Source organism: Apodemus sylvaticus, chromosome 11 (genome assembly GCF_947179515.1).
Source record: "Apodemus sylvaticus chromosome 11, mApoSyl1.1, whole genome shotgun sequence".
Classification (NCBI taxonomy): domain Eukaryota; kingdom Metazoa; phylum Chordata; class Mammalia; order Rodentia; family Muridae; genus Apodemus; species Apodemus sylvaticus.
In genome coordinates this window covers 83671964-83692728 of record NC_067482.1, presented here as the reverse complement: position 1 = coordinate 83692728, position 20765 = coordinate 83671964, and the positions used below count along the sequence as shown (strand labels likewise).

Genomic DNA, 20765 nt, shown 5'->3' with positions numbered 1-20765 from the left:
CAGAGAAGAGCACACCCCAGTTCCCAAGAGACCTGATTTTCTACGCAGACCCCAAGCCTGCATCTGTTTCTTAGTATCTATGGTGTCCCATTAATGTGTGCTAGGGAATATGGCCCCACATCAACAAGGCTTTCCCGGAAATAGAACCAAAAGAATTTATATGTAAGCCGAGATTTATTACAGAGATCAGTTTAGTGTTAGATTCTGGAAGTCCCTATCATTGTCTACAAACTGCAGAGCCAGGAAAGCTGTGGTGTTGTCCAGCCTTAGTCGGAAGGTCTGAGAACCAGAAGCAATCTGTTCAAGGGCAGGGCAGCATGAAGGTAAGAGCTCAAGGAGAGAGAGCGTTCGATCTTCTGTCTTTTTTTCCTTCTTTCTCCTCAGGCCTCCAAGGACTGTAGAATGCTCTCCAACATTGGAGAAGACATCTTTACTCACCGTGCTGATTCAAGGGCCAGTGTGCCCTTGGAACACCTTTGAAAATGCTCCAAAACAACGTTTGGTCAGTAGTCTGCACATTCCTTACCTCTTTCAGGTCGACACATACAACCGACCATGATTTGTAGGAAACTCTAGACACAATGTAGGCAAGGGCTGGGCCAGCCTGTAGTGTTTCACATCTGTAAAACCAACATGTGGGAAGCAGAGGCCAGAGAACGAAGGGTGGGAGAACTGCTTGGGCTGCATAGCAAGGGCCTATCACAAAATAATCTATACAAATAAGCTAACATGAGATGAGCCTGCTTGGGCTGGGCGGTGTGAAGCTTGTGCTGTTGGGGTGGAGGATTTGCACCTTTGTGGAGACCGAAGGAAAAGAAGAAAGTGTGTAGCAAACTTCTTAGGGGACACTATATCTGAAGGCAAAGCCTTAGAGCTGCTCACACTCAAACCCTGGCTACCTCATAACACCGCTGGCTTTGTGGCTACCTCTCCTATGTTTCCTGTTGCTGTTCAATAGGTCTGGAAACATTAATTTTCAGTGAACAGGGAACACTTTAAGGAAAATATCTAAGTCATCCATCTAGGGATACAAATGTATCAGTCTTTTATCAAGGCAAAGACAGTCCTCATAGCCAGGGCAAAATGACTAGGAAGATCTAGACTCCAGTTGGGAAGAGACAAGGAGGCCCCAGAGGGGTTTGGGGTGGGGGCTGGGAAAGGAAGGAACAGCACAGAGGCCCCAGCCCTACCAGAGTTCTCCCCTGCTGGGGGAACTGGCAGGGAGGGGCCAGCTCGCCAGACTTTTCTTTAGCTAAATTGGTTTGACACTTTTGTTTTCAACTCTGAGACATTTTTGGAGGGTTAAGCTGGGGGGGTGGGGGGGAACACATGATCTCCCTTTTTTTGCTGATAATTGCTCATGCCTTGTTTTTGTTTTAAGTTTTTGGAAAGTCAAAGTCATGGCATGTGAAGTGGGAAGGCCCCACGGCGCTCAGCTCTGCATAAACCAGGCCCAGGTCATACATCCAAAGGTTCCTTTGTTCGTCCTGTGGACAAGATGCAGGAACCAGGGAGCAGCCAGACAGCTTGATACGGGGTACTCAGGGGTACTATGGCCCCTGACATATAACAAGTTTCTCTTGTCAGTTTATTTTTAAACAGCAGCATTGAATGTAAGGATGGACATTACGTGCACTGGCCCCCACTTCACTGTTCCAAAACCAAGGGTCTAGCTAGGGTATCCACCACACACTGGAACTGGAGATCTCCTGTTAAAGAGACATAGAACACGCCAGCCTTGCCTGGGGTCTTCCTCATTCTGCGCTATCATACTCTTTCTTCCCCATTAGCTCTTACCGAAGGTGATCTTAGCTCCTTGTGCAAATCCCAGCAGTCCCTTGGGCAGCTGGGATCGAGCAAGGCCACCCAGTGACTGCAGGGCTGGAGGCAGCTAGTGAAAATTTGAGAGAATAGCACAGAATCTGGAGAGTCTTGGGTTCTTACCTTACAGTGCTCTGATCCCCATCACTTGGTTTACCTTTGTCAACTTAAGATTTGGGGGATGTTTCCTTACCAGGTCAAAGGCGAAGTAACAGTTCCCATCTCTCCCCCATTTCTAGCAGAATGACTGTGACCTCCTCCCTATCCCCTAGAAGGCTCCTTTGCAAGTTTCCTGTGCCTCACCCAAGACCCCTTGGACTCCCAGAGGGCAGGGAAATGCCTGCTTCTTTCCTTAGGGTCTGGGGCTCTGTGCCTGGGAAGCTTTTGCCTCGGGCAACTTCTCACAAGTCACTATTTCCCAGAGATAGGCCTAGTTTTCCCAAAGCTCTTTGCCTGGGGGAAGAGAAAACAGGGTGTGGCCCAGGCTCTAGCCTGGCATCTGATCCAGGCCTTCAGTGCTGGAAGCCTGCACTGAAAACAGATCCACCAGATACAATTTTCCCAGTTCTGCTTCTCTACTGCTCCTGACAAGCCTGGTTTTTCTTGAAGGCACAATACGGACGGCAAGAATCGGACAGGCTTTGGTAACCTCAGACAGTTGCTGCACTGGGCAGATGCCATTTTTACCCTCTTTTGCAAGACGTAAAGCTACCTTGAGTGTTTTCCGGTAACAGAGTCAGAGATATTTAGGGCTGCGGGTGTCCACTTGAAACTGATGGAAATTCCATCCCACTTACACAGAAGTGTTTGAAAGACCATACAATGGCGTGCTATCCCTTCCCTGGAGTTCACAATGAGAAAACGGCACAGAGGCCCAGCTATCCCAATCTTAGGGACCTCTTAAGAAATCCTGCTCTCTCCTCATCTGAGAAAGGCTGTTCAGGAGTTCTTCTTTCTCCTGTGTTCCTGGCCAGTCTAAACCTTACTTTCTCCCACCAGGTTCACTTTAAGAAGTCAAGGGACTTCTACCCAGCACCATCATCTCCTCTTGCCTGGTGAATTCTGGATCTTGCAAGGGCATTGAAGCATCCTGAGCTGTTTGTAGACTGATGCTTGATACACGAATAACCCCCACGAGATAATAAGTCACTGAAGGGTAGGACTTCCTCCGGGCAGGAGCAACACTTAGACATACTGAATGAAAGAATAAACTGGTTTTGCAGGATTGGGACTCGAACCTCCCTCTCCAGGTGCACTTACGTAGACCTGGAATTGTTGAGCCTATAGAATACCGGGGCCCCAAGGTATTTAGGGAGGCCAGCGAAGTGGGAGGGTATTTTAAGAGCTCATCCTTTAGGTCAGGAACCCGAGGGTTGGGTGAGGGGGTGTCCAGCCCCTGGAAACGCAGGACATTGTTAGCAAGATGAGACCAGGTGACCGGCAAGGCTCCGGTGCGCCGTCCGTCCGTGGCGATTGCCCGAGCCGCCTCGAGGGGGCCCTGCCGCGGGCGCGGGCCGCCAGCCAGGAGGACGGGCCCGCCCGCCAGCAGCTCGGAGCCCAGCTTCGCTTCGGCCATCACCCCGCCGGACCGCGCTGCGGGTTCGCCCAGGTACCCGGGCCGGGAGCAGGGCAGCAGGGCAGCAGGTCAGGGGCAGCCACACGCCGCCACACTCTTTGTTTGGGCCCCCCCCGCTCAGGTTCCAGAGTCTGGGCTTTCGGGGTCTTGGGGCTGGGACGAGCCAAGCAGACACCAAACCTGGGCGCGGAGACAGTTGAGGATGTGGGGACAAGGCGCGGGGGCACCCGGGAAGGGCGTTCGGGATCCAGGACTGAGGACGGCCAGGGGGGTTGCGGCGATCGGGAGGCTGGGGCTCAGCCAAGTCCCCGGGCCCGGCGCGGGCCGGCGCGCTGGAGCTCAGCAGGGCTGGGGACGTGCGGCTGGGGCGCGGGCCGGCAGGGTCCGGTGGCGGCGCCAGGCGCCTTTCAAGGCGGGCGGGGGCGGAGCGGCACTATCACCGCCCCGGCCTTGAGGACTTTGCTCCTTGAGACAGTTAGGAAGAGGAGACGGAGAGCCGCTTGGGGCTGCAATGAGACTTCTCAGGACTTTACTCCCGCCTTTTCCAGGCAAGTGACCTGTGTGCCTCTTTCCCTTTCCTTTCGGTTGCTTGGGAGCCGGGGGTCTCGTCCCGCCTTTTCCCATCATTCGGAGGGACTACGAGTGCAGGCGCAGGCCTGGGGGCCACCTGTGGCACGTGCCTCCTGGCACGCGGGCACTGTAGCTGACAAGTAGGAGGGAGGGTCCTGGGCCCCGGGGTTTCTGTGTAGTGTTGTGTTCTGCCCCTGGGGACGTTTGCTTGGATTGATTTGAGAGTCTATGCTGCAAGAAGACACCCCCGATTCCCTTCCTTCCCCAACTGGCATTCTGGCCGGTGCCAGCAGGTGATCCGGTCTCTTTAGTATGACTGAACACAAAAAGTTCCCGTCAGGGTGTGGGGCCAGCGGACCGCGGCGCTATCTGGGGTGACTACAACTGATCGGGACGCCCCAGGCTTTGTCACAGCCCACTCCAACTTTTGTTTTCTGGGTTGTGCCTTCTGCCCCACTTTATAGAGCTTCAAAATGACACCCCCAAATCAGGAATACAGGAGTTACTTACTATATTAATAATGTATACCCATCAGAGAGTGGTAACCGTTTTGACAGATTGATGTATTTCCTTGAGGCTTTGGTCTCTTCATATTAATACTTTTTAAAAGTGTTTTTAGTTCTTTGTTTTAAAAGAGATTTGAGTGCCCTCGTGATTTTGTTGCTTCCCTCTTTGGGGCCTATGAGGTTATATTTGCAAATCAATCAACAAGTATTAAGAAAAGCTTTTCTGTGCTGAGGACCAGGAAGGGGGTGGGGAAGGCTGCAGCTGGAGGCTTGGCCAGGACTTGGAGTGCACGTTAGAGGGTGTCTGTATGTGTGTGTGGGGGGGGGGCACAAAACAGGGTGAGTTTGCTGGATCCTAGGGAGCTAACTGGGGCAATTGGCAAGAGGCCAGACCTCAGACAAAGTCATGGTGATCCCCCTCCCCTCATTCCCCCCCCCCCCCCAGCCTCCGCCTCAGTGACAGAGGGCAATAACGACCTCCGGCTGAGTGGTACTAAACTCTGCCTGTTGTTCATTGCACCTCACCCAATGGCTCTTGGAAGGAAGAGGGAAGTGGGATTATCACACACATTTTGCATATGGGCAAAGAAATGCCAAGTATCTTATTTATGAAGTTGAAATGTGGAGGAGTAGCAGGGATTCTGGGACAAAACGCCTGAGTTCTATGGCCCGCCTCCCGCGCAGGCGGGCTCCCGCAGCCTGGCTGCTGCTGCTCCCCTGTCAGTTCGCTGTGAATGCTTGTCCAGACAGCCGCAGTTCTTCCGCTGAGGCTAGCTCCTCTGCTGAGAGGCTGCTAATGCTACCGAGCAGCAGATGAGGTAGACTACAAAGTATAAATAACCACTAAGAAAATAGAAAAAAGTAGTTGCTTCAGGGAACGACCCACTCTTCCTAAATGCAAATCGACTAGCTTTTACAATGTGTCTCTGGCCTGCTGTGTTTTGAAACTGAGCTACTCGCAATTGTTGACTTCTTAGTTCACAAGGTCAAGTATGCTACTATGCTATACCAGATACTAAGGGAGTTGGGAGTGGTATAGCCACAACCTGCCGAGTCAGAGAAGAAGGTAGAGTGGAAGATAACCAAAGGAAAGAGGGTATTTGAGTCTGTCTGGCCATCACATCGTCTGTCTGCCCAGGATACAAGGACCAATTTTACAGAAGAGGAAAATTACAAATTTCCAAAGCCAGGGAGCTAGTGTTGTATCTGCATGCATCCTGCCCGGGGGGCCACATTTTGTTGCTTATGATCAGCCTGCTGTTAGCAATGGATATGTTCAGGGGAAGCCTGTTTTGACTCTGTGTTTGAACTCGGATGTGGGGAGCACGAGTACTGCTGGCGAAAGTTCTTTTATATTTTCTTTCCCGGGACCATGCCGCCTACCCGGTAGTCCGAGGCATCGGCCACTGACCGCCTTGGTTGCATCCTCCCTCACTAAGGTCTCCTCTCGGGCTCTTGTTAGACTGCTTCCTGTATGTTCTCTCACTTTGCGGCTGGGTGGATTTGATATGTCTGTTCCCTGTGGTAGAAGCTAGGGTGGATTTACTTTGGGTTTATGCAAAAGTTCTTTAAGAGGTGCCCTAACTTGGCCCCTTCTTCTTCTTCTTTTCTTTTTTTTTTTTTTTTTTTTGGTTTTGGTTTTTTTTGAGACAGGGTTTCTTTGTGTAGCCCTGGCTGTCTTGGAACTCACTCTGTAGACCAGGCTGGCCTCGAACTCAGAAATCCACCTGCCTCTGCCTCCTGAGTGCTGGGATTAAAGGTGTGCACCACCACCACCAGCAACCTGGCCCCTTTGCGTAGGACCCTGAAGCATAGGGGAACAAGTGAGTCTTCATTTCACCTGGAAAAAAAGCCTGCTGGTAGCGAGCTAATATGACTATATGAGAGCAAACTCCTATAGCCAGAGCCCTTGCTGCCCTTCCTGCTAGAATAAGGGGATTAGGCTAGCTACTTCAGCAGGTATTTGGTTAAGTGTTAGCCATCCTGTACTTCTTAGAGAGTAGAGTGTTTGCAGCCAGAGCACAATTACTTGTAACGCTCATGGTCTATCTTCAGTGGATTCTGCACGTGGAAATGGCGGTTAAATTGCTTACCGTGGGTGAGAAAGAGAGTATACTGCATTTCAAAATCCCCAAGGATGGGGCACGTCTTTTGGTGGAGCACTTGAGTAGTGTGCGAGAACTTGGGTTCAGTCACCAGGACTATAGAAGGAAGAAAACAAACCAAGTCTCAAGACAAAACGCGAGCATCCATTCTCTTACATTGAGAACAAAATTGGGATCCTATGTAGTCATCTTTGTACCCCTCCCCCAGCATGCTCTATACACGCACACTTTGCTGAGTGCAGCTTAGGGGCAGGGACATTTCGTTTCCTTGATGCCCGTTTCTCGTAAAAGTAGAAGACGCAGATTCCCCAAGTTTCTTGGAACTTTGTTTTGAATTCTGCATCAAGCGTGCTTTGAGCATGTCTGCTGCTGTGGTAAGGGGCATGGTGCCACACTCAAGAGTCCCTGGGGAGGTCCTCAGTGTCTGTGTCACAAACTGTTGTACGACACAAATTGTTGTATGTATGACACTGTGCATTCACAGAAAGTGTCCAGGCACTTAATTTGGTTTTTATAGCTCGTGTGACCTTGAACTTTTGGTGAATCCTGGCTGCCTCAGCCACCCAAGGGCTGGAATTGCAGATATGAGCCACCTTGCCCGGTTCTAGTTTTTATTTTGTACCAGTCCCAATGTAGCTGTGTTTAGGGCTCCTCATGTGGCAGCACAGATGCCAAGTGTAAACTGCCTCTGCCACACAGGGGTAAGCCAGGGAAGGAAGGGTAATTGATGATCGGGGTCATCTTGCTTAAGAGATGAAAGACAGCACAAATCAGGCCTCCAGAATTTTCCAGGGGAAATATTTATTTTTTAACATTTTATATTTGTTGGTTTATTCTGTATGGAGTGTTTTTTTTGTTTTCGTTTTTGTTTTCTTTTTTTCTTTTTTTTTGAGACAGGGTTTCTCTGTATAGCCCTGGCTGTCCTGGAACTCACTCTGTAGGCCAGGCTGACTTTGAACTCAGAAATCCGCCCGCCTCTGCCTCCCAAGTGCAGGCGTGTGCCACCACTGCCCGGCTCTGTATGAAGTGTTTATGTGTGCGTATGCCTGCATGCATGTGTGTGCATGCCCATGTATTTTCTGACCTGAGTGTCGCATTCCCCAGTGCTTGTGGCTTGTGCCAGCATCCCCGTCTGCCCATAGTCTGATTTTCAGTGCCGATTTTCTCCATTTTCGGGAGGAGATTGCAAGTGCTAGTGAGGGTAAGTAGTCCGTCCACACCATGGATATTGGGTTCCGGGTGAGTCCAATGTCTGCACTGCTCGGTTGCTTGCTCCAAGAGGGGACTTCCTCGGCCCCTGGGAGGGAATGCCGCCTCGTCCTCCTTGACTGGACGAGCTTGGCTCAGATTCTGCAGCCGGGACTCCGGTCCCAGCTGCTTCCTCGGACACTGAGGCCAGCCTTTCTTCACATCTCTTCCTTCCTTTCCGCTCTAATTATGGCACATTAAGTTCCTGGCTCTTCCTCTTCCTCTTCTCTTTGGAGGGAGATGTCACAGCCACACACCCTTACAACCTGCCCTTGTTTCTGTTTTGAGGATATTAGAAGATCTCTTTGGAACATCTGATTACGGCTGCCCTAGGAGGCCCAGGAAGCTTTAACCTGAGTGTCTGCTGATGACTGACCTGCAGGCCACACTCCAGAGAGCAGGGGAATACTTCCAAGCCTCCTCAGCAGACAGTGTGATATGACACTGTGTCATGTGTGCATTTTATTTATTTACTTATTTTTTAAAATACCTATTTGCATTTTATATGCATTTATGTACACCACATGCATGCCATAATCACGTGGTTGTGAGCCACAGTGTGGGTACTGGAACAGAACCCAGATCTCTTGCAAAAGCAGCAAAAGCCTTAACGGCCGAGCCATCTCTTTAGCCCTTGTGTGTAGTTCTTAATGGAACTGTTATGAGAAATAGGGACCAAGTCCTGATGTTTTTAACGTTTCAGAATCCAGTAGTTGGGAGATAAAAAAAAAAAAATCACTCAGAAATTGTGGGTGGGGCCTTGTGAGTTGCTTCTCTTTTTACAAAAGAAGAGCCCAGCCCCCTCGAGGCCCACAGGAGCCAGTTATTTCCCGCCAGAGGCTTCAGGAATCCTGGCTCTCATTACCTTGGAGCACAGCTGCAGTTTGCAGCCTCGCGGTGGGCCCACAATAAACTGTGCAGGCCCACATCTGGCCTGCCGGCGGGCGGGCGGGCAGCCCTGGGGCCACACTGGGCCATTAGCCAGGGTGTCTGAGCCTGTGCACATTCCTTCCAGAACAAAGGCCTCCCTCGCCCTGGTCCCGTGCTTCTCTCTACTTTGGTAATCCATCACCTTTCTTGGAGGATTCCTTACTCACCTACGCCTTACTGGCCATTTTGAAAGTAGATCAGAAATGTGCTCAGATCAGCCTCTGGCATCTCACAAACCTGAGGTAAAACCCAGGCTTCATCAGCCCTCTCCTGCAGTCCAGGCACTTGAGCAGAGAGCAGGGTCCTGTGTGACCCTTGCTGCTTGCTGGCTCTGGGTCCAGTGCTACTTTAGTTGTGCTGAATTTCCCTTCTTCTTCTTCTTCGTCTTTTTTTTTTTTTTTTTTTTTTTTTTGGTTTTTATCGAGACAGGGTTTCTCTGTATAGCCCTGACTGTCCTGGAACTCACTCTGTAGACCTGACTGGCCTCGAGAATTCAGAAATCCACCTGCCTCTGCCTCCCAGAGTGCTGGGATTATAGGCGTGCTCCACCACCACCCGGCTGGATTTCCCTTTTGAATGGGTCTGAAAGGCATTTCCTGGTTTGGAGGTGTTATCGTATCCCTGTCTGAGAGGTGACACTTGTTTTCACAGGGAGATCAGAGTGATAAATGGCTTCTTCCCAGTGATGTGGACAGGGGTGTTCAGTTTGACCTCTGTGAAAATACCTCTAGAGTCAGGTGGGGTAGAGGAAAGGCAGGCTTCCTATATAGGCGCATCACATATGGGTGGGGCTGGGCTGGCACTCAAGGGCTGTTTGGGAATGTGTTTGCAAATCCTCCTTAGTTTTACTCTTGAGGTAATAGATGCATTTGTTTGTTTGTTTGTTTGTTTGTTTGTTTGTTTTTTCCTAGCTGCATTTTGGACTATGTTTCTCTAAAACCTGCCCTCATTATAGACTTTGATAAGCTAAGGAAAAATGCTAAGGAATCTGCCTCAATGTCCTCTTAGTCAGCTTTCTGTCCTAGTGGAAACTAATACAAGGATATCTGTGACAGGGAGGAACATTATATTTTGGCTTATGTGGTCTGGGGGTTCAGTCCGTGGTCAGTCTGCTTCTCTGCATTTAGGCCTGCAGAAGGGGGACAGTTAGCTTGCTTGGCAGGGAGTTCACTTCCTGGCAACCTGGAAACAAAGCCAGAAAGAAAGGGTCCCAAATAATTCCCTTCAAGAACACATTCCCAGTGACCTACCTCCCCCCCCCTTGGTCTCCTGAAAGTTGTACCAGCTCCTAATAAAATCATAGTGTGGAAACACATTGGCCCTCACGGGGATGTTTAAGATGTAAGTCCCAGAAGCCCTGGAGTCCACTGGTGGGCGCCTTGTGTTTCCCGTGCCGCTCGAACCGACCAAGCCCAGATCCTTTAAAAAAACGCTGTGGCAGCACAAGCATCTTCCAGCTTGAAAACCGTACAAGCAGGATCACTCTTGACAGTTTGTGTGTGCATTTGGTGTGGTTCGTGGGGCTCAGCTGTCTGTCTGTCTGTTGGTTGTAAATGGTGTTCATCTTTGCACGTAGATTTTTGGGTGGATCCTAGCTAGTCATGTCCCTGGGAAGATTTCTAGTGGATTGAGAGAGCTCAGACTTTCTTTTACCGTTGCGATGAACCCCACGTGACGTGATGTTAGCATTTTAACTGTTAACAGCGTCTGTCTCTGGACTTCTCGGGGCACTCACTCACATTGCTGAGCAAGTCTCTGTACCAAGGATCTCCAGCACGCTGCATCTCGTGAAACTGCACCGGCTCCCTGTTTCTCTGCCGCAGCTCCTGGCAACTGTTAGTTTTCTTTCTGTCAGAATGAGTTGAACTGCACTGTGGTCCTCTTGTAAGTGGAACTGCCCAGAATTTCTCCTTCTGTGACAGGCATGATGCATTAAAGGATCATCCGTGGTACAGTGCAGTCGGTTTTCCTTCCTTCCCTCCTTCCATTCGATCCTTCTTCAGGCTTAATACTCCAGTACTTAATACTTAGTACTCCAGTGGGCATCCACCGTGTCTTTGTCTTACAGATCCAGCTGTCAGTTAATGACACCTGGGGTCCTTCCACCTTTGGGTGATGAGAGATAATGCTATTGGGACATGGCCGTGTTGTACCTCATCTCCGTCCTTTGGTTAGATACCAGAAGCAAGCTCAGATTTTTGGAGTTCCTTGACGTGGCCAGACTGCAGCTAAGGCACTGCATGGTCACTGGTTTCTCAGTGTCCTCAGACTCATGCTTGGCACCCAGAGGGTGAGAGCCAGCCTCCAGAAAAGGGTGAAGGAGACTGCTTACAAAGGTATTTTGACAGATTGCATAAACTTGGTGAATAATGGAATGAGAAAGAAGGAAGAATGTCTTTCATTGAGGAGAGGGGGAGAGAGAGAGAGAGAGAGAGAGAGAGAGAGAGAGAGAGAGAGAGAGAGAGAAGTAAGCGCCTTTAGGACTGCTTGGTTTTATTTTCAATTAAAAGGGTCTGACTCTGTTTCAGGGGAATGGTTTTAATTTGGATAAATGGTTCGGCCTGGGAACCACATGCTAGCACTTATGATCTACGAGCGCAATTACACAGGGTTACCTCAGCAGAGATTTGGAGAGAACAGTGCAGAGCCCAGCTTGCTCTGCTTTGGCTCTGTTGAATAGCGCTCACTGGAGGCCCCGGCCTCACTGGGAGGAGGCAGCTTTTCTGGTCAGTCCCGGGAGCTTGCTGGGAGCGGCAGCCAGAGCTATAACATTCTCGTGGCTGGCACTGGTTGATTTTTACCCTCTAAGAATGTATTCACAATTCTAAGTCAGGAGTGGCAACGCGTGGCTGCCTGTCTCTCCTGGAACACACTGATCAGGGGAAAGCCTGATCCTCATCATTCTCCCAGAAAAGGAAGCAGAAGTGATGACTGGGGCATGGGAGAAGAAGAAGGCTGGGCAGACTCTAGTACTTAGGTCCTGACCTCCTTCCTAAGGAAAGACAGATAGATGAATGTGTTAGTCAACTGAGAGTTACCGCAAACTCTAACGCCCAGGGCAGGTTGGCTTTGGATAACCAGGGCTTGCTTGGCAAACAGTTTTGGGGATGGCAAGTCCAATAAGCCTTAGATCCTGGTGAGAGTCTAATGGGGGAGGGCAGCACAATGGTGGGAACACATCCGGGAGAGTGCTCACATCTTGAAACAGGAAGCTGGGTTGTGATTCAGAGCTATTCTCTCAAAGCTCAGGATCCATGAGTTTCCATGTTGGTTTCCCCAGTGACCTAACCGCCTTCCACTATACCTTGGAGGGTGACCACGAACTCCTGATACTCCGCCCGTATTCTGGGTTTATAGACAACTTACGCCATTTTCCATTACTTTCCACCTCTTACAGGTGCCGCCTACCTCGTAGTCCCTCTGCACAGAGAATCGAGCCTGTAGCATGTGTCTCCCTTGAGGGACACACTTGAAGAGTACCCAAACTGTGTTAGTGAGCATTACCTCTGTGGGTCCACCGTGCACCGCTATGCCATGCAATCTCATTTCTCCGAAGCACCTCAATTTCCTTGTTCCTCAGAGACCTTTCTCATTTTCTCGTAGCAAGAGTGCCATCTTAACCAGTGGGTGACGATCAAGAAATTGAACCAGTGAAACATCATGAACATGAAACACTTATTTGTCCTTTTCTTTTAACTCTCTCACCCCTGCCTCCGTTTTAGTAGAAATGACCTAGAAATCTGGGTCATCAGTGCACATGTACTGACATTTTGTTACAGATGATAAAATTAACAGAACGGCTGAAGGCAAACGATTCTCACGCTGTACCTTCTCACGCTGTGGCGAATGATACTTTCCTCCTCCTGTCTGGTCGATTTCAGAGGCTCGGCGTTAGAGGCACAGTGTATGCATATGTAGTTAGCTCTGATTATTGCAGAGCTCCCCCACCCCCTGCCATCCTAAGTATGCCTCATACTCCCACTATCTTTCCATGAGGGGCGGAAATGGCTTTACGGAGTGCTCACCGTGATGACCAAACTGCATCCCTCGACTTCAGGGCTGACTTGTAAGTGATTCTTGTCAGTGCTTCTCTCTGAAAACACCAGCTACCTGTTGTCTACTGCTAGCCAGGTAGCTGGGTGCCCTTCTAATTTTGCAGGTAGCCTGAGAAAAGCCTGTGCAGAAATGCCCCTCCCCCACCCCCGTAGGTTGTGGGTTATAGTCATATCTCCAAGTTCTGCATTCCTTCCCAGGCAGGGTACTGACTGGTTTCCTTGTCCTGGTGACTGGGGCTTCCTGGGTGAACTCAGACACCTGTGACCAGCACGTCAGTGATGGTGCTGGGCGCGCACTGGAGCATTAGTGCTGACTTTAGCCCTGTGGGTGTTTGTGGCTGGGGCTGTTGGTAAGCGTCCAGCTGGGGCCTCTGGATTCAGCTGTGTGCCCACTGCCAGCCCAACCCAGCACCAGGCAGACTGGGTTAGTTCTCCATGCCAGGATGAGTTGGGAGGGTGAGTGGGGCTGAGCTGACAGAGACTTTTGGCTGACGGTGATCTCTATTGTCCTGTGTCCCTTTAACCTCTGGAATTATCGCCTTTCTGTTTCCACCACGTTCGTTCGTTCTGCCTGTCGTCAGAACTGCGTGTCTTGGGAACTTCACTTCCCTGGCTCCTGTGGTGCCAGATGGTTTTGTGCAAATAAAGGGAGGGCCTTGGCCTGGAGCTGCTGGGGACAAAGTGGCCCTGCCTATTTGTTCTGGGGGTGAGAGGGATGGAGCTGCGGAGACTGCAGGAACAAGGTGGCCCTCACACCTGCCTCTGCTCTGTGCTGCCAGGTGGTTCTAGAACAGTCCTTAGGCTCCTGTGAAGTGATGCTGAAGACAGAATTGACCTTGCTGAGTGGCTAGCCATTGTCTGGTGTTATGCACCCAAGGACCTTCCTATATAAAAGCTAAGGGCACACGTGTGCTCTTTCTTTATTTTTTTATTTTATTTATTTATTTATTTATTTATTTATTTATTTATTTATTTGAGACAGTGTTTCCCTGTGGCCCTGGCTTCCTGGAACTCACTCTGTAGACCAGGCTGGCCTTGAACTCAGAAATCCGCTTGCCTCTGCCTCCCAAGTGCTAGGATTAAAGGCGTGCGCCACCACCACCCGGCGCTTGTGCTCTTTCTTCCCTTTGTTATGATTTCTTCTTGGGGCCAAAGAAGCCTTTTATAATAGGGACAGTGACCTCATGCTGTCCCCCTTCCCCCCACCCCCGGCCAGGCTGTGTTGGCTCCAAGGCCTCTCAAGCTTTCCTAGCCCTTGTCCCCTCCAGGGTGTTCTAAGGGGGCATGCTGTCTGTTGCCACAAGTTTTCATTCTTATGTCCTGAGACCAAAGTAGCCATGCCCCTCCTTCTGATACACCCCGAGAAGTGGGCAGTAACGTGTTTGATCTTTTACTTGTCACTGAAGTCCAAGGTCAAGATAGCTCTGTGTCCTTGGACCAGGAATTACCTGACTCAGAGGCTCTGTTTTATCCCTGTCTGGTGCCCACATGCTTGGCGCGAGTGCGTGGGATGCTAACAGTTCCGTGCCCAGCTGGGAACGTTCTAGCTTATCTTTCCGAGAAGGGTGTTGGGGGAGGAGGAGGTGGAAATGTGTAGTGTGCCCAGACGCGCCCATTTTCCCAGGGTTTCATTAATGTTTCCAGGGTCATGATTTTTTCCTTCTTGGAGTTTTGCTTTGCAATATATGTCTTTAACATTCAAAAGAGCTGTTTGTACTTTTTATAGATTCGGGGATCTTGTTGGGTGTTACTTTCTTGGAAAGAAGCCATGTTTCCAGTTACCATCTCAGTGAAAGCTGATGGCAAAAGCCTGCGAGGAATGCCTGCAAGGCTCCCTGTTGCGAACTGCAGATACAAAGCCCGCACTTAACTATGCGGGTAGCACAAAAGAATTGTTCTTTCTGGGTAGCACGTGGGGGTCAGTTTCCCTGAGATCCCTACAGTAAAATGGCAAGAATTATTGCCTTTGTCTTTTCGCCATCAAAATGAGTCCTTGTCTTCATACAGACCCACCAGTAAATGTGTAACCTCTTGTTTAACATTTAAGTAAAGGTTCCGTTCTCCAACGATGCCAGGCATCCTGAAGAGCCAACTTGAGAAACTGGGGTCTCCCCACACACTTGTTCTGTTGAAGCTACCCCAGTGGTGTTCGTGGATCCTGTATTCAGGACCACACACGCTGCCAGATTTTGCAGAGGTGTTCCGATCTGTTTAATGTAGACACTGGTGCCTGGAAATGGGACAGCTAGCCTGTTGGGGTGAGGACTGCAGGAGGGGGACAGCAGGGGACAGCTCCGCCCACGTGCATGTCGGGGTGGAAGGTAGCAAGTTCCAGGACACATCATCTCCCCCTGCCTTGATTTAGCTGGCCTTGTTCGCAGAGGATGCAGCCTCTTCAGGGCTGCTGTGCGGATCAGCTGGACTCGGCCGTGACCCTGGTGCAACCACGTGACTGCAGGGCTGTCTTGTGGCCACAGCTCCCAGTTTCCGCCTGGGTTTCCATGGCTAGCTGCAGGAGAGGCTATGGATCTGTGGCAGCTGGGTCACCTGGGATTGGTGGGGGCGAACCGCAGATCCATACCTTGGGCTGAAGGCAGCAACAGTATTGTCGAAAGAGACCGCGGACCTTGAGATTCGCTTGCTTCTTTAACTCTCTCCACCCCTCATTTCTTCATGCAGATGTGTCCCAGATACCTGGACCCCTCCCAGACCAGAGGTTCCCAGGCCCAGGGAGACACATAGCCTCCTGCACTTGGACAGACCCAGCCATGAGCTACCGGAAGCTGCCTCTTTCAGACTCGGGCCTCCATGGCTGTACTGAGTTCCCCTGAAACCCCTGGCTTGCTGGCTGCAGCCCACACAGCCAGTGTCTTGGTCACCATCTCCCCTTGGGCTGATGTCAGCTGCTGAGCCACCCACTTGCCAATTCCTTGTCTCCCCAGGGAGCCGGAAGGCTTAGGTGTCCTGACAACCCACCTTTCCCTGTGTGAGGTCTCAAAGGCATGGTAGCCAGTCAGAGGCTCTGAGGGTTACTCCAGGGATAGATGGGCCTTCCTGATCGACCTGTGGCTACAGACACTAGCCCAGAAGGGTCATGTGTATCCTGAGGACTGGGGATCAGTGGTCCTGTGGTCACCTAACGTGCCCTGAGGACTGAAGATCAAGGATACCCCCCATCATGGTCTCATCACACCACACCCTGCTTCCTCCCAGTCCATGCCCTCTCAGGGTCACTTTTTTGCTTGATGCCACAGATAGTGGACATTACCTATCTGAGGGGGTGACTTTGGTGACAAAGCTTTTTTTTTTCTTTTTCTTTTTTTAGCTCATTCTGAGAGTTTGCCTTTCACAGCATCTGGATTTTAACATAGAAAGAAAAGGAAACTGCAGTGAAGAACAGAGCAGCCTAGTTCATGCTAACTGAAAAAACTTTTCATGTGTGCCCTCCCTTTTGATTTACTAACCTTTCGTGTCATTTGTCAGATTGTCTCCTTTATTCCCCCCTTTCAATTTGTTTGCTTTGTTTTGTTTTTAGACAGGCTTATTATAGCCCAGACTGGCTCGGTGGTTCCAGCATCCAAGGATGATGATAAGGATGTCTACCTGAACCTGTTAGTATGCTGAAGGCTAGGAAGTGGTAGCTTTTCACTGTTGCTAGGAGCTCCCCCCCCAACCCCCTTCTTACTGTGTAGTCTGCTTGACCTAGAACTTATTAGATAGATGAGGCTGGTCTCTGTTCACAAAAACTGGTTCCATTCTGCCTCCTAAGTAGTTCTATCAAAGGCACCATCCATTTTGGCTTTTTGTTTATTTAGAGATTTTTTTTATGTGAGGCTTGGAGAAATGTCCTAGACCGATGGGTCGCAACCCTATTGGGATGGTGTCTAATGACAGCTTCATAGAATTCTGCAATTCAGATATTTACACTAAAATTCATAACAGTAGCAACATTACAGTTATGAGGTGGCAAGGAAATAAATTTGTGGTTGGGAGGGGGGGTCACCACAACGTGAGGAACTATGTTAAAGGGCTGCAGTATCAGGAAGGTTGGAAACCACTGGCCTAGAGGTTAAGAGCCTGTTCTGCTCTTCCAGAGGACCCAAGGTCTGTCCTAAGCATCTGCTTTAGGCTGTTCACAACTACCAGTGACTACAGCTCTAGGGATCCTGCATTCTCCTCTGGCCTCTGCACGTACCCCTACTCACACATACACCTATAAAAAAGACATTTTAAAAAGATTTATTATTATTATTATTTAAGATTTATTTATTTCTTATGTATATATATATGTATGTGTATATATTATATATATATAATATATACATACACACTGTAACTGTCTGCAGACACACCCACACTGGAAGAAGGCATCAGGTCTCATTACAGATGGTTGTGAACCACCATGTGGTTGCTGGGGAATTGAACTCAGGACTTCAGGAAGAGCAGTCAGTGCTCTTAACCGATGAGCCATTTCTCCAGCCCTCAAGATTTATTATTTTTATTCAGTGCCTATGGGTGTTTTGCCTGTATGTATTATGTATGTATGTGCATCACCATGTGCATGCTTTGAGCTGGAGGAAGTCTGAAGAGGGTGGGTCATAACACGGGACTAGAGTTACAGATGGCTGCAAGTCACCATGTGGGTGCCGAGAACTCTGGTCCTTTGCAAGTGCAGTCGTTCAGAGCCGTTTCTCCAGCCTCACCTTCACCAGTGACCTAGAGCTTGCTGCTTAGGGTGGGTGCTGGGCCAAGGAGCCCCAGGCTTCTGCCTGTCTCCTTCCCATTGATAGGACAAAAGATGCATGCCCCGTGCTGGGCTCTTTTTGTGTGGGTTCTGGGGTTCAAGCTCAAGCTCCTTTGGCTAGTGTGGGTGGCACTTCACCAACTGCTGTTCTGTTCTCCCAGAGTCCACTCACGCAGCTTTTCTTTACATCATTCTCTGTGATTGTCTCCAGAGTGCTTCAGGTAGCAAGCTGCAGGTCATGTTAACGCGCTTGCTTTCGTCATGATGCTACGGATACCTGGATACCTCCTGAGTGTTTACCTCTCATGCAGCAACCAGCTGCTCTCTGTGCTGAGCCAGAGCCCATGCTTTTGGGTTTTGGTTTCATGGAATGGTTTGCAAAGTCAAGCCTGCAGCCAGCCAGTGCAACAGTGGTAACTGTTAGAATCACTAGCTCTGGGTTGCACCACAGAATTGCATCAGAGTCTCAGGATTGGCTGGGTGAGGCTGAGAATCACTCATCCAGGTTAATCCTTTTCCATTGAGTCAGGGAACTTTCACATTTCCAGTTGTCTCCTCAGGAGTCCACCAGCACCATGCCATCATGCAGGGCTCTTGGAGGTTGTGCTGGAAAAGCTGCATCTGCCTGCTATATTCACACTCACCGGAGCAATCTTTGTTCACCGAATCCCCAATTTCAGCTCCTGCTCAAGTTTAGGAAACACAGCAGTATGGGGCCAGTGCATGTTCTCAGCCTTTGTTTCTGTTAAACTCCCGACAGACATACCACCCCACCTTCCCTTAAAGAGTGAAAGCATGTCTGGAGGCCAGAGCCTCCGCTGTAGAATAAGCTTCGCTAGTGTGGGAGACAGGGAACATGGTTTCCCAGAGTAACCAAGTCACAGGGCATGGGTGCTCAGAGGGACACCGTGAGCCAGTCCCTGAGAAAGGAATGGTTGCATCTGCAGAGCAGGAGGCGCTCTGCTGGTCAGAGAAGGAAGCAGCTGGGAGCTTAGTTACACTGAGTGTCAATTAGGGTCTCCATGGAAACAGAACCATCAGGAGATTTTCATATACAGATGTTCCATGATTTAATGGTGGGACCACTTCCCCATAAGTCATTTGAAACGGAAAATAAAAGTTGGATATGTGTTTAATCAGCCTAACCTACTGAATGTCACTGTGTCCTGTGGATTATTGGTGTCCCTTGATCCTCTTGATCCTGTGGCTACTGGAGCTGTTGTTGCCTGGTGTCAGGAGAGAGGGCCGTGCCCTATATTGTTAGCCCTGGAACAGATTCAGGCCCTTAGTTCCAAGGACAGTGTGTGATGTGTGGTTGCTCTTGCACCATGGACCATCCAAACCCCATCCGTGGAGTTACTCCTATTGAGGACTGACAGTCCTCAGTCCAGTCCACCTGTCCAGTCACATCAATGCACCTTCTCTTAATTCTGAGGTCTGGCAGGTCTAAAACCTGCTAAAAAGACTGGGGAGAAAGCTTTGTTTTTGAGGCATGTTCTCGTTATGAAACCCAGGCTGTGTTCAGACTTGTAACCGTTCTCTGGCCTCAGCCTCCTGGTGACTGGGATTATAGGCGTGAGCCGCCCGCCATACCTGGCTGGAAGCCTGGCTGTTCCAACCTTCCTTGAGGTTTCTTCGGTGTTGTGTCTGAAACTATCTGGGGCAGGATCTTGTCTTCCTGGAGCCTCAGGTTTTTTGGTCTTTGTCTGATTTGATGAGACCCTGTCTTGTGAAAGGTCCTGTGCTTTAATCCGGGTTTTCCAATTGAGTGTTAATTGCACCTAAACAACCACTTTCCAACAATGGTTGCCCTGATGTTTGAACACTTCTGCATCTTTATGTAGCTAAGGAATCTTTATTGGGGATGGTCTTAGCTTCCTTTACGGTATTATCTTGGGTTCCCTGGATTTCCCCTCAGGGATGCTAAGGTGTTCTTTAGGTCTAATGAGCATTTATTGATTTATATAAATCAAATTGAGCATCAGACTTGGTTTGATCAAAGGCACTCAACCCATCGACTGCCCATAAGCAACTTTCTTCTCTCCGAGTCTATTAGAAGGCTGCCAGCTGCTTGCTGTTCCTTACTTCCAGAGAGAGAGAGAGAGAGAGAGAGAGAGAGAGAGAGAGAGAGAGAGAGAGAGACTACCTATGTATCCCTGTGACGTTTTACAGAAACCTTAAAAACAGTCTTCAGATGTCTTGCACTTCTTTCTTGCCTGTGTCTTTCGGGTCCCCAGTCATGTACTCTTAGCTGATGTCTGCCTGAATGGCCGCTGTTGAAAAATGGTGCTTAAAGCCTGGGTCATGACTGTCCGCTTTCATTGAGCAGCATGTGTGTGCGGTTTACAGGTGTGGATAAATTGCCGTTTGGCTCTGGAATGGTGGCTCTGCCTCTCTGAGTATCTGCTTATAGATGCTGGGATGGAAGCTGTGAGGTCCGATTTTGTGCTCATCTACAAGTAGAAAAGGAGTCTGAACTCATCCTTGGCCCAGCAGATAGATTCTGCTCTGGACTGATTTCTGAAACCTGGCAGTGTTTGCAAAGAGACCACACTCATCACTCATTGCTGCAGGGCAAGTGGGCGGTCCTTAGGCTGGGGGGGGGACATTGAACATTCTCCCCCCCCCCCATAGCCCTGGCTGTCCTGGAACTCACTCTGTAGACCAGGAGGCAGGCCTCGAACTCAGAAATCCGCCTGTCTCTGCCTCCCAAGTGCTGGGATATGTACGACCACTGCCTGGCCCAGAGGTCATTCTTATGTTGTACCATGTCTTTAGTCCCAAGCCCTCAGAATTTTAACTTAATCTCTCCTTTAATAACCTGCCAAGTTCCCAAGATGATGTTTAAAAACATACAGACTAAAACATTTTAAGAAGTCATGCAAAGGGAAACCTCTAGAGAAGATGGTGAAGCCCAGTGAAGGTCAGTGTTCAGTGGACTTAGTGTCATGTCTTACTGACTGTGTGACTAGGCCACCACGCACCTCTTTAGTATTGGTATACACTGTTTCTGGTGTGCCTCAGCTTCCTTATAGAGCTGTGTGTTGAAGTGAAGTGGCACCGAGAAGGTTTGAGCTGTCCCTGAGTGGACCTTGGAGGTCAGACTCATGTGGTCATTCTGCAGGGACACTGACACCCTACTTATCCTGTGGAATGTCACATGATCATGCAGTCACATGGTATTGCACAGTGTTACATTTTGCCACCCCC

The 20765-nt window shown here is 49.7% G+C and overlaps 1 protein-coding gene across 2 annotated transcripts in view; it reads left to right on the top strand.

Moving 5' to 3' along the window:
* The first annotated feature begins 3323 nt into the window (after positions 1-3323).
* Tns3 (tensin 3) overlaps positions 3324-20765 on the top strand; it is a 240450-nt gene continuing 223008 nt past the window's right edge. Inside the window, exon 1 of one of the 2 annotated variants that reach the window (XM_052199263.1) lies at positions 3324-3430. The gene's annotated coding sequence lies outside the window, so the exon portion shown is untranslated. Of the gene's footprint in view, positions 3466-20765 lie in introns of both variants that reach the window. The other variant, XM_052199269.1, reaches the window with a different exon arrangement.